This window comes from Bactrocera latifrons, unplaced genomic scaffold (genome assembly GCF_001853355.1).
Source record: "Bactrocera latifrons isolate USDA-ARS-PBARC rearing strain unplaced genomic scaffold, ASM185335v1 scaffold_82, whole genome shotgun sequence".
Lineage (NCBI taxonomy): Eukaryota > Metazoa > Arthropoda > Insecta > Diptera > Tephritidae > Bactrocera > Bactrocera latifrons.
Window position 1 is genome coordinate 721,318 of NW_017537512.1, and position 14,863 is coordinate 736,180.

Sequence of the window (14,863 nt, forward strand, 5' to 3'; positions counted from 1 at the left end):
TTTAAGTGTGTGTGTATGTACTTGTATGTATGTAGTTTCACATTTGGGAAGTTTTACTCATCCAACTGTTAACAATTGCAGATCACCGCCTATCACCGGGAAGGTTGAACGTTCTACTTTAAAACATATTCTTTGAAAACATACACATACATATGTAGATACTTGCATATTCGCCTGCATTTATTGAACAATATGTGCATATGTATACATAGTTTCAGCAAAATATCATAAAAGCAGCATTTTTTGTAAACCACCTGCCAAAGTTGCTGCATTTTCATATTTATGAGCATATTATTCGCTCAATAACTTTGAGATGCCACCACGCGCGCTATTTGTACACACACCCACACATTCATATATACAACTATTGAATATTGTGAGCTATAAATGCCAGTGTCTGTTCGTACGAAAAACGGAAACGGAAATGATAAGTGTCGGTAATTTGCAATTAGTATGGTATTTTGAAATATTTTTTTACGATTTCTCTGCTTATTCTACAAGTACAAGTTATTATTAAATACAATTATATCTCCTCTCTTCTCCCTATTTGAATATAACCGCAGAGCCATTCAGTATTTTCATATCAGAGTTTTAGAATTTGAAATTATTTGGACTTTTGTACCTATGTTTTCCCCTGGCATCAGTAAATTTTTGCAATCACCCTTTCAGAGTTAAAGCCTATGGGATTTCGATGTCTTCATCTCTCACATTTCTACATTATAGGAATTATATGATGATAAAAATGCTTTTATTGACTATAGGCCCTCGGATGGCATTACGAAATGTCTGAGTGTATTTTTGTCAATAAAACGCAACTCATATTGTGGTTATAGCGACATAAGCTGTAAGAGCATGCATCAGCTTCTTTGTAGAATATGATCAGATCATGCCCGACGTTTGAAATTTAAGTGTGCTCTGTCCAATCCACAAAAAGGAAGACCCCACAATCTGCGCCAACTACTGTTGGAAAATCTCCTCAACATCGCATATAAGGTTCTATGGAGCGTATTGTTTGAATCATTAAAGTTCACCGTCAACAAACTGATTGAATCTTTTCGGTGTGGTTTTAGGTCTGGAGACTCAACAACTGAGCAGACATTCACTAAGCGCCATTTCTTGGAAAAGACCCGTGAAAAGAAGATTGACACACCATCTCTTCGTCGATTTAAAAACTGCTTTTGACAGCACGAAAAGGAGTTGCCTTTATACCGCTATATATTAATTTGCAAAAAAAAAAAACTATGCAAAACTAATACGGTTCTGTAAACTGACGTTGAGCAACACCAAAAGCTCCGTCAGGATCAGGAAGGACCTCTCGGAGCCATTCGATATCAAATGAGGTTTCAGACAAGGCGACTCCCTATCGTACGACTTCTTTAATCTACTTCTGGAGAAAATAATTCGAGCAGCAGAGCTGAATTGAGAAAGTACAATCTGCTATAATATCCAGACAGGATAAGGAAGCGAAGCAAATGGATCTGGTACTGAACGAGGCCAAGACGAAATATCTCCAGGTTCCCACGTTGCTGTTGACAGTCATACCTTCGAAATTGTAGGTAATTTCATCTATCTTGGAATCAGTATTATCACCAACAACGATGTTTCCCGTACTGCTTTACATGATGAGCTGTACGAGATATACATACATACGTTGACATTGATATAGATAGATAGATAATGTTATTTGAGGTAATGCAACGCGACCTAGGGTCTATTGTGCCCTTGACATTGATATAGTACGAATTAAGTGACAGCGGCTACGCTGGCTGTGTCATGTCGTCCGAATGGATGACAAAACTCCAGCTCTGAAAGTATTCAGTGCAGTACTGGAACAAAGAAAGAGGAATACCTCCACTCCGTTGGAAAGATCAGAGGGTGAAGAACCTGGCTACACTTGGAATCTCCAATTCTAATTGTAAAAACACAACCAGCAAGGTTGAGTATCGTCAATGTGCTACACTCTCCAAGTACTAGTTTTTGCTATAAAACTTTTGGATTCTTCCCGAAAATAGTTGAAGGTCAACACGAGGCAAGTGCGCTTTCACTGCTACAGAGGCTGTCACGAAAAAATTATTGCATATGAAATGCCATTGCTGAGCCGAAAAATCATACAATCATAAAGTTTCTCCTATCTGCCCACAATTAAAAAACAATCCGGTATACATGAGCATGTATTTATTTATGTACACACGTATATGCTTTTGGCAGTGAAAGAAAAAAGTCGCCAGCCCGGACCTAGGCCAGGTGCCGCCGAAATTATTTGTATACACCCACAATTATGCGTGCCTAGGTACTTATAGAGTGTAAATATATACAATTCCTTTCCTTTGATCAGTGCTTGCTGCCAAAATAAACACCGCAGACTTTATTGCGTATGCAAATACCTGTGACTGTGCATGTGTGTAAGTGTGTAAGTGAACGGGATGCGCACCTGATAAGTGGCTCTTATAGAATAATCAAAACGGAAATTATTTACTCGAAACCATATACTTTTTCCAAGAAACTCAAGACAAACATACTATCCTACAAACATAGACCGTAAATTGTATGTGTGGAAAATTCTTTCTTCGTTTGAGTTTATTTAAAAGACATCAATTATAAATTAGAGTCAGAAAATTTTATAAATTTATAAGCGAAAAAGACTTAAATCTTACGTTTGTTGTCTTAAATCGTGTTTTAATAAAATAGAGCACATAGAATGCGAGTGATGTCGAAAAAATATAATAACTTATACGTTCCACCATAATTTAGACTAAAATCATGAAAAACATGTTAGCTCCGGTGCAGCCTAACACCCTTCTTAAGTACATTTCGTAAACTATGAAAGGGTATATGTTAAGTGAGGTTTGATGCCTGATCCAGAGATCGCACTTGGACTACAATTTGCCCTTTGTGAAATCATAAAAAAACAAAACTCCCGTAATTCGAACTTATCTATCAGCACACGCTTTGTGGTCAATAAGAATTTGGTAGAATATTTGAAAGTATGATTTCCCAAGTGATACAATCAAGAGGGAAGTGCTGAGATGTTTCCACATCGTCTGCTTTCATACAGCTTCTGCAGCTGGCATTTGATAACATTTTCAACCTATCAGTATGGACCCCGATGGAGCAATGGCCTGTAGGAACACCACATCTAGGGAGAGTATTTAGCCTTACTGAGAAATAAATCTCTTGCGATCAGTCTTGCGACTGATAAAAGCATATAAAAAGATCTAACTTGCTTTTGAAATAATAATAAATTTGTGTCAAATTTCGTGAAAATAATTGTCACATAAAAAAGTTTTCCATACAAAAGCTTAATTTTGAAGGTTTTGTTTGCATGACCGCGATATGCTATAGTGGACAAATGATCATATTCTTGGGGAGAAAAGAAGGATTACAAAATTTCATATCTATATGTCAAAAATTGATAGATTAGTTCGCATATATAGAGATAGACGGACAGATGTAGGAGTACGTGTCTAAATATGACACTGGTAGACACATAATTTGTGAGATGAAAATTCTTAGATGTTTCTAATGCAATAGAATAGTAATACCATGAAGTCAAATCTGTAAACAGAATTTTTCTATCACGCACAGATATTCTGTAACCAGCGGCTTTAAATTTTACAAGAATACTGTGATCAAATTGAAAGGTGAATTAATTGGAATTAATTTATATTTCGTCTGTTTTTGGAATCGGTAAATTTTTTTTTTTTTCTGTAAGTTGGTAATACATTAGTGCCATCTACGCTCAATTTCACGTCAAAATATTAATTAGTATTCACGATACGATCGTTTGGTGAGCCTCTAAAAGTGATTTCTTCGATTTTTTTTTTATAATTTTTATTTTTTTTTATTTTTTTTATTTTATAAAAGCTTACATAATAATACAATTATTATACAAACTTAAGAAAATACGCAGCACTAGCATCATGGGCTATCGGCCGATTTTTTATTATGTCTGAATTTATTGAACAAAGAATTTCGATAATGCACCATTTCATTTCGCCACATTTTCAACTAATATCGCGTCGTAACCACCGCATTCGCATCCGCGCAGTGGCCAGTACGTCAGGCACTCACTCCGTTACAAAAAAAAACGTTACCAGTGAACCTCTAATTGATCTCAAAAAGGTATTACTACCACCTTTGCATATTAAATTGGCTTTAATGAAGAATTTTGTTAAGGTAATGGACTGAAATGGGAGCGGTTTCTTGTCTCTGAAACGAAAATTTCCAACAGTCAGTGAAGCAAAAATTAAGGAGGGCATTTTTGTGGGTCCACAAATAAGACAACTAATGAAAGATCAAACATTTGAGGAAATGCTCAATGAGACTGAAATATGAGTCTGGAGAGATTTTAAAATCGTTTTTCTTGGAAATGTGAAAGCTGACAATTACAAAGATCTAAAAAAAATATTGGTTGCAACATGTCCCTTCAAATTCAATTTCCGAACTCCCATCTGGATTTTTTCCCCGAAAATTTAGGGGCCGTAAATGACGAACATGCGGAACGGTTCCACAAAGACATTTCTGCTATGGAGAAACGGTAACAAGGCAAGTGGTGTGCCAATTTGCTTGCCGATTACTGCTAGACATTGTTAAAGACTACTCCAAAAACAAAATATCGTCGACAGTAACATTTTAAGGTACTCTTTGATTAACGAAAAAATATAACAATAATTTATCTATCAATGTTTTTTTTAACAAAAATCCTCAGCAAAAAAACTATTGGTGACAGAAGAAATCTGTAGCTAATAAAGACTTTGTTCTGTTTATGTCACAAGAAACAAGTGGATTTTTGTTTACCAATGTAATCAGCAGGTGACGTTAATCACTTTTATACCTTTAGCAACTCCACCGTTTCCGTATGGGTGTAAGAAACTTTGTGGCAAACTTAATATACCCTGTTCAGAGTATAATAAAGTACCACAACCAATTTCAAAGAAGGTTAACGGCTCATAATATAAAATGTGCTAACTGAATATCATCAAACTTATATAATTTAAGACGATTGAGATCGGAAACTCTATTATAAGGAAATAGAGCACAGCAAAACAACAAACCCGCAACCACTGGGAATCGGAGCTATGTTCCTTGGAGCTGTGTTCCAAAGAGTGTGCAAGTTTAATGCGAATTTTGATCCTTAAAGTGTGACATTTTAGTTTGAGTTTCACAATGACCACTTTGAATGGAAACATTATAGTATTTTGATTAGAACCTTAAATGCAAACATTATTAGATATGTAACGATAAAATTGTGTGTTCGTTTCACCTGGACATACACACATAGACGACCGCCATTAAAGCAAGCTTCTTCTAATTGTAGATATTAGATTTAGCTTAGATTATTCGCGCCACGCTTAGATTATTCACGGTCTGAAAAATCTTTCTTCTCTGAATATCAATAGAATTTTTCTTACAATATGTTTGAAGTTAAAAATACACCCCGAGCTCTTAACTTATCTGATGTGAGCGATCAATTTTATACTTTTCTTTTTGCCTAAATTTTTACGCAATTAGTCCGCTCAACACCTATGGGTGACCGCTTGTTGCTATTTTCTTTTTTTAGTTTGATTGGGTCATTATAATGAGCTCTGTAATATTAGTTTTCACGTAGTAACAGTAAAAACGGCGCACATGCATATGTGTCATCCCTTTTATTGAATTTTCACTTGCACACATTGTTATATTATATGTTTGTATGATATAAATATTTGTATACTCTTGCAACATGTTGCAACAAAGTATGATAGTTTTATCACATCGTAACAGTATAGATATAGATAAAGATATAGATATAGATATAGATATAGATATAGATATAGATATAGATATAGATATAGATATAGATATAGATATAGATATAGATATAGATATTGATATAGATATAGATATAGATATTGATATATGTATATGAACTATCTGGTTGACAAGACGAGCTGAATTCCGGCGGTAGGAATGTAGCCAAGCCTATTTTCCATATACCTTAGCCAGGTCCTTCTCCACCATACATCGTAACCGCTGTCTCTTAATTCGCAACTATGTATGTCAATATATAAAGGACCATAAATCTTCCGTAAATCCTTGCTCCCCAAAACTCGTAACGCCTACTCATCATATGTTGTCATCGCCCATGCCTCTGCGCCATATAGCATAACGGGGATGATCAGTGACTTGTAAGCGTTTGGCCTTCCTTCGTCCAGATAGAAATCTACTACTCAATTACGGGTTCACCATCTCCAGGTGTTATGTTTTCACTGCCATTCAATAGGCTGGAGAAGTGTTCTCTCCATAATTTTGGTACGCTCTGGGCACTAGTCAGTAGATCACCTCTGAGGCTCATAGAAGACATCTTTGGTCTGCCAGCACTTGGCGACGAAGTCTCTCTCCCACCACGAGTCCCACATCTAATTTACGCTACGTTATATGGTTACTGTAGTAAATGCCACAAGGACCTACTCGTCTCAGTCTGTCTCTTATACACATCTAGATGTGTATAAGAGACAGGTAGATCACCTCTGAGGCTCATAGAAGACATCTTTGGTCTGCCAGCACTTGGCGACGAAGTCTCTCTCCCACCACGAGTCCCACATCTAATTTACGCTACGTTATATGGTTACTGTAGTAAATGCCACAAGGACCTACTCGTCTCAGTCCTGCCCCCGTCCATCGCACATCTTGGACGCCGGACTTGGACTTAACACCATATATATCGGTTGATATGTGTATTATCTTACTAAAATTCATAGAACGTCCCTTTCTAACAACAGCGAGTACATGTGTCTAAAATGATTACGGATTATGCCGGACTTCGACTTAACACCATATATATCGGTTGATATGTGTATTATCTTACTAAAATTCATAGAACGTCTCTTTCTAACAACAGCGGGTACTTGTGTCTAGAATGATGACACACGGTCCTTAGCCCTTCCTTACTTGATATTTGTGATTTTAGTTGTTACGCCGCGTCGAGTGTAACACTCTTGGGCGTTTTGTTAACTGTAAACACATAAATATAGTATATCAAAATAAATATGTAGCCAAGTATATCAAGGCATAGATTTGTACCTATGCCACCACAATTAAGGTACCTCGTTCAAATGTAAGGTATGTGCGTGCGTGTGTGAGTTCGTAGGAAAAGTGCACTTGTAAAAATATACGGAATGAAATTATTTATGAGACCTGTTTGTTTTGCTTTATCGCTGAATTCATGTAACAATGCCAACATCAAAAGATCTCCTCCACTTCGGCTGTTCTTCGCATGTCTCGAGGTTTTCCTAGTCGCCCGCCTGTTGGATGCTTCGATGCTTGGATGCTTGAATGGGGTTGGGCAGTGAGTTTCGGTTGCCGCAGCTAATACACTAAATTTATAAATAAATATCATGTAATAAGCTAGGTACTTAGTATGTTTCAGTTTTAGTTAAATGCGTTCTCTGCAGCAAAAGTCTAAAATATTGCTGTTACTTTGCGAAAATTATGGGCACTAATGTCAACGCTACAATGCGTTTTAAGGTTAAATACTTGGCATGCCAAGGCAACAAGCTTGCTCATGTGTATATACTTTACATATATTGTGACTTATGTACATACTAAAGCGTGCACTTGCAATCAGATATGAATATGCTGAGATAAATGCAATTAAAAACTGAAAAAAGAATTTAAATTAACTTTTAGCGGACAATTAGATTCATATATGTACATATATATCCGTAACATACATAACTACATAAATAAGTAACCGAATGAGTCCGAGGCCAAATCTGAAACTCTGTCATCTTATGGATGAAATTTTAAAGATCTTAAAAGAGGCTTTAGATTTTTTAAATCTCTGTGCACTTTGAAATTCAGGGTTGTGCTGATTACACGAGTACGGTCAGATAGGTCTCAGATCAAATATCCTCCAAACAACCATTTGAAAGCGCGAAGGCGAAACATTCCCTCCACAGGGTTGTACGCTGGGTTTGGAACCTGTTACGTAATAAACGCCCCCAATTAAAAGGAACGCCTCTAGAGACAAAAGAACAACTGGCACGAGGAGAGTGTCATGTCGCGATGGAGAGAAAACAGACTGCCTACCTCGCAATTTTGCAATCGACCACAATACGTGCGAGATGGGATAGATACCGAGATCTGCTGCCCTTGAACTGATGACGGACGCGCTGTTGTAAACTCGCCTATAACCGCGCAAACGGTGTCTATGCCAATAAACAGGATGAAGAGTATTCCCGTAGACGGCAATTCTATAAATTTGCGAATCAAACTCAAAGTCTTGTTTTGACTATTTGAAAGTGAGCTTGCCGTAGTAAAAGTGCAACATTGGCCTGTAACCGGTACAGCCCCGGAATTTTATTCGCCCAAGAGTTCTCAACTCGGCAACATTCCTCCAACCAACCGCAGGGATGCTTAACCTTAAGAGGTTCGATCACAAATTCAATTTTTTTTCCAAATTTTAGGTTTTTCATTTTTGCAAGCCATTCACTTCGTACTGCAGAACATGCTTCGAAGAGCATCGAAGTCTTTATGGTACAATCAACCAGTAGGTTGTTCCCTGTCTTGGGCCAACAACCGTCTTGGAGTCCTTTCGTGACCGTGTGTGTAGAAAGCATCTGTAAATATTCTAATTCTAAAACTAATATTTGTTTTAAAATACGAAATTATTTACTCTAGGGTTAAACAAAGCATTTACATTTACCCATTTGAATGATTAAATTATATGAAAATAAATGATGCAACACAATTGTGAAGAGACAGAGGAACAAATCCTCAAGGTTGCACTGCAAATAATGAAAGTTTATTGGAACAACTGCTACTCTCCAATGCGAATCGAAGACAACCAATAGGAGAGCTACATTTAGCAATGGTCTTTCTGTAGAGATGTGTTTGATTATAAATTCCAGTCCATATAAATTGCGTTCCAAAGTAAACACCCCCTGGTGGCGCCATCTACATGTTGACTGGTGCGTTAGAATCTGCTCTCTTTATCGATTGTCCCGCGAGATTTAATATCATTTCATAGATTGGAAGTGAAGTTATTACATTTTAAGTGTTAGTATGTTTGTGTTATCGGTGCGAAAATGTGCTTCGAATAAAAAACCAACATTAAATTTTGTTTTAAAATTGTTAAAACTTTTACCGAAACGTTTCAATTGATGAAACAAGGTTGCGATCACCGAAAATTCCATCAAAATTGTGCGTAAATTCCTCAAAACTCAGCCGAAATCATCATTGAAATGGATAGAAATGTAATTGATCACCTCCAAACCATCTATTTATCGCATTTTCACTGAACATTTGGGCTTACGAAAGGTGTGTACACGGTTTATTCCGCACAAATTGACTGACGACTAAAAATTGCTCAGAATCCAAATCATCGATCGACGCTTGTGACTGATTATTTGAACCAAAATAACATTTTAACCATTAACCACTCCCCGAATTCAACTGATATGGCACCGTGCGACTTCTTCCTTTTCAGAAAAATGCTTTTGCCCATGAGGCTTATGCAGACGTAGAGGCTATTCAAAGGGCTTGCACCGGCATACTGGTGGCACACGAGCTAAAACAGTCGTTCGTCATACTTTTGGAAGGAGACTATTTTGAATAAAACAAATTGATTTTGCAGAAAAAATCATTTGTTCAGTTTTTTTGTGTGGTCGTAAAGTTTCCATGAAAAAGGTCCTCAGTAAATACTACTACCGTTCGGGGAAGGATTCAGGGTTGTTAATATCAATCAATGGATTTATTGACAGAACACTATTGTAAGCCACAAATTTTGGGGCGATCGTATGATCTCACACTGTTAGAATTTTTCCTATGAGGATATCTAAAGTCTAAAGTTATGCGGACAATACGGCTTCGATTCAGGCCTGGAAGCAAACATCATGCCTGTCATGCGCCAGTTACCAAATGTCGTAATGCTTGAACGTCTCTTGGACTCAACGGATGAAACAACTGAGACGTAGTCGAGGCCAACATTTGAAAGAGAGGGGATGTTCGGCCAAGCAAATAACTGCAGCGATATTGCGACAGTGTTGTTTTTCTGCAGATACTCAGCTGATACTTATATTGCAACATTTTTGCATCGTATATGACGCTTTGCTATACTGCCCTGCCACAGTGATTGAGACTCGAACATCCCCAGATACTCTTCAAAAAAATAAATGCCAAAGAATGTTCTTTTGAATGATAATAAGTATTCACATATTGTATCACCCTTTATTTTATACAATTTTCTATATGATTTCAAGCCTTAACGAAGTTGATGTGCTCTTATACTCAAATCAGCATCAAGTTCTCGTATGGAAAACTTTTTTATTTGTAAAAGGTATTCTAGCTTTGATTCAACCAAAAATATCGTTTTTTTTTTTTTGTTTTTTTTCACAAGATATCTTAGTTAAATAAATTGTATCTTGTTTGAACTATTTTTTGATGTTCTTATAAATTTTAAAATCTTTGAACTTTTATATAACGACTTCTTTCTATTCTTCTTTCTAATCCTATACTAATACATATTTATGTATAAAGTTTATATAGTATACATGTTTTAGACAAGTTTGGTGCTATGCACTTCCGTTTCCTCCAAAATAGCTGCCTCCGATAGTATTGTTGATATTTTCAAATATGTTTGACAAATACATATGTATGTACATATATATTTATGTGCAGATTTGTCGATTTCTATGCAATCAGAAGCTTTGCCATTCATTACAGTTGGAAACAAGAAAACATAACACAAATTTATACATACATAAATGTATACTGCTTAAGTAAAGAATGCGGCATGTTGTAGTATTCGGAAAATTTGGGTTTACTCAAATTCATGGTATTTGTTTCGAATTACTTTAGCAAAAAACATTCGTACACTTAACATAAGCAAACAAGCTAAAGCTGAATAAGTAACAAATAATCGAAATACTTTCAAATTTTATTAAATGCCACTTTCATCGTTGTGCACTTGGGCTTTGCAGCAGAGAGGAGGCAATTGTACACACCGTTATATGTACATGTATATGTAATATATAGAGGTACATCATATGTATGTGTGTGTGTTTTAATTTACTCGGATTGACATACATACATATACATATGTATATTTTTTTTTTCAATTTTTTTTATTTTTTTAATCACATCTTAAGTGTATGTGAATCGCTTTCGACCAAAGCAGCGGAGGTGGTGGTGCAATTTTTACAACATGCCACCAACATACATGCTTACATATGTATATGTACATACTTATGCATTGTTATATTTATGTAGCTGTCAATGTGCGATCTTGTCGCGGTGCTACCCCGTATTTTTTTGTAGGAAAAGAATGGCAGTGAATGTCAATATAAAAGCTAATTCTATTTTTACGCCTATCTACGGCTAGCTCAGCAGGCACTTGGCACATACAAATCGCATGCAGTAGCCCATATTTTATATCGCCAGTGGTAAGGTGATTGCTAAAAGACACTTTATTATAACGTAATCTGCATTGTGCACATATTGTTTGAATTAAAAATACCCACAGGCGTGTACTAACATGTGTAAATACATAATAACATCAATGTCTATATGTATGCGCATATGTATGTGAGTGTCGTTTTGTATGCGCACAGCGCATTGTTGCTACTTTTGCGAGATTTAGCATTGATTGTTGTGTTTTGAAATTAGCAAAAATAAAGCCCTTACTGTCTGTTGCAGTGGCATTCATTTTACGCTGCTGCCATTGCTGGCAGATGAAAGGCGAGCAAGGCGCACGGCCAACTAAGGATTTACTGCACATATGAGTGTCATAGTGTGTAATTTCGGGATGGTGTAAGCTACGCAAATGAGCAGTTATGTGCGTTTTAAAGCGACGCTGAACTCACCACACTTCGGTTTTAAAGGTTTCGTGGCTTAAAAACTGTAAATGCTTTGTTACTGAGTTTTTCACACACATTTAACTTCATTAGGTAATGCATGTTTGTATAACTCGTCAAATTCACCACACTTCGTGGTTAATGGTCTCGAAGCATAAAGACTGTGCATTCATTGCTACTGGGGACACTTTTGAATTTACTAGGTAAGGTATGTTTGTATACCACATCAAATTCACCACACTTCGGTCATGTTGATATCCATGGATTTTGATAAATTTTTAATGAAATATATACCCCGAAGAACTCACCACACTTCGAGGATAGGGATATCTAGACTTCAAAATCATTTCTGACATGACAGAAAAATGTATTATGACAAAATCTTACAGGGAATGTATGTTTTATATCACATCATACTCACCACACTTCGGAGACTAAAGTATCTAATTTTAAAAGGCTTCAAAGTCATCGCATATATGACAGAAAAATTTATAACCATGAAAATTTTATCTAATAAATGTTTGAATATCGAACCATACTCACCACACTTCGGAAAAATTTATTTTTGAGCTTAAAAAGCTTCGAAATCATCGCATATACGACAGAAAAGCACCAAATAATGAATTTTTACTTTTATGGAATACATGTTTAAATATCGAACCTTTCTCACCACACTTCGGGTAAATTTATATCTAATCTTAAAAGGCTTCGAAATCATTGATGATATGGCATGAAAATGTACAGTTATGAAATTTTATATGAAATGTATTCTTTAGTTCGGAAATAATGGCGTTTAGGCTTCGAAATTAAATTTGAATACCACGACGATCTCCTCATATTTTAGAGAAAATGATATCAAAAAATACAGAAAAGAAATTTTGTATACACACTGAACTCATCACACTTCAAAAAAATGATATCGAATCTTAAAAGTACTCACTACACCTACAAGTGGCTTGAACAGGTCTCGTATGGAATTGTACAAAGTCAAACTCACCACATTTTAGATAAGATGGTATCAAAGCTTCGAAACCATCACTTACTAAGTATTTACTTCACAAACAAGTAGATTTCAAATGGAATTGTACTATAGTTGAACTTACCACACTTCGGGGATAGAAGTATCAAAGCATAATTGCTTGGGAATTTTTAAAAAAGGTTCAGGTTTTTCGGTACGAGTCTAGCATTGCATTACGCTTCACACCTAAAATATTAACCAAAAATGTTGACTTGATCCATAAGAGATGATGAGATCCTCTGCTATGTCTCAGTTACCAACACGACTAAAAAATTTACCAATCTCGGTAAAAATGTTTGACCCATAGTCGAAGACATCAACTAGACGCTGGTTGCGGTTAAAATCAGATGCGAATTGGTCTGATAGTGAACGAGAATTGACCGCCCTTCATAGTGAAACCATGAACATCTTCACCGAACTCTGTCTCAGTGAATGGCGTACTTGGAATAAACCACCAGCCATTGCAGACGAAGAGCTCGAGTTGTTGCGATAAACGAGAGTGACCCTTGCGCAGCTTCGTTCTAGATACTATAGCAGGTTAAAATCTTACTTACGACATAACAAACATATGTATATTCAGCGTGCAATGACACTAGCCACCTCTTGCATGCCATACTAAGCCTACTCATGTGATACTCTTCGCATTTTGGTTCGAACCGCAGAAACAGCATGTTTACTGAGCTTACCGTTGGTTAACGTCGATGACAACAAAAACAACGACCAATAAAGAAGAAGAAGAATAACCAAATTTTCAATTCAAAAGCACAATTCTTACATTTTTTAACATTTTTATTATCATAGTATACTCCATTATCTACTATATATATATATATAGCTATATATATACATATATTCTTCGCCAGTTATATATATTTATAATAATAAAGACATTGTTTATTTTTCACGTTATAAGACCTGTCGTAGTCGGTATACCAGGAACTGAATAGTTTTATTTCATATATATATGTATTTTTTTTATTCCACTTTACTTATACACATATAGTCCATAATTGATAAATCCATGTTTCAACACACATTTGTCTCGCGCTTAACACATTCATTTAGAGAAGTATTTTATAAATATATATATATATATTGTATAGCTACATAGTATACGAATACATACAGAAAATGACAATATATGCACATACATACGAACATATTGTTGTTTGTTGTTTTTACATACACACCATACATATGTGTATGTATGTATGTATAAATGCATATGTGCATTTATTGTAATTATAAAAAATATTTCATGCATGCGTTGATGTATTGTATCCATGCGTGTGTATGTGTGATTGTGTGTAACTGCATTGTTGCATTTTGATTTTACCTTTATTACTGCCTTATTGACTTCCCATAACATTTTTACAAACAATATACACATAACTGCCATTTTACGCATTCTCTCTTACAAATTGTAGTTATTTTTACGCTTTTCATGTTTTCTTTGCATATATCAAATACCAAATTCATTGGCAGCTAGTCTTTGTTTGTGTTCATTACTTTATTTATTTATTTATTTCATTTGTTTTTATTTTCAATTAAAGAAGGCCACATTAAATTTTCAACTAATATTTATAATATACATACATTGCCTAAACCTTTAATACTTTATTTGCTCTTGGTGCTGATATCGAAGTTCCTCATCGAATTTCATTCTTCACTATGCTACACATACAGCTTAGTTTTTTTAAGCACCAATAAATACCGAAACTAAATATGACAGTGAAGTTTACTACATTTTTATATATAAATAATTTATGTATATTGAACTATTTAAATTAATTTTTAAATGCTTAAAGTTCGTTATAAACCAAAACCAATTGAAAACTGTGTGAGCTTTGTTCTAAATGCAAGTAAAGTAATATATGTGAAATGAAAAAAAATATTTTTACCCATGACAAAAAAACATAAAAACTATTTAATATCATATTTAATATCAGTTTGAAATAAAAAAAAAATAATTATTGCTTTCATACAAGATATTTTTTCATAAGTTGAATAT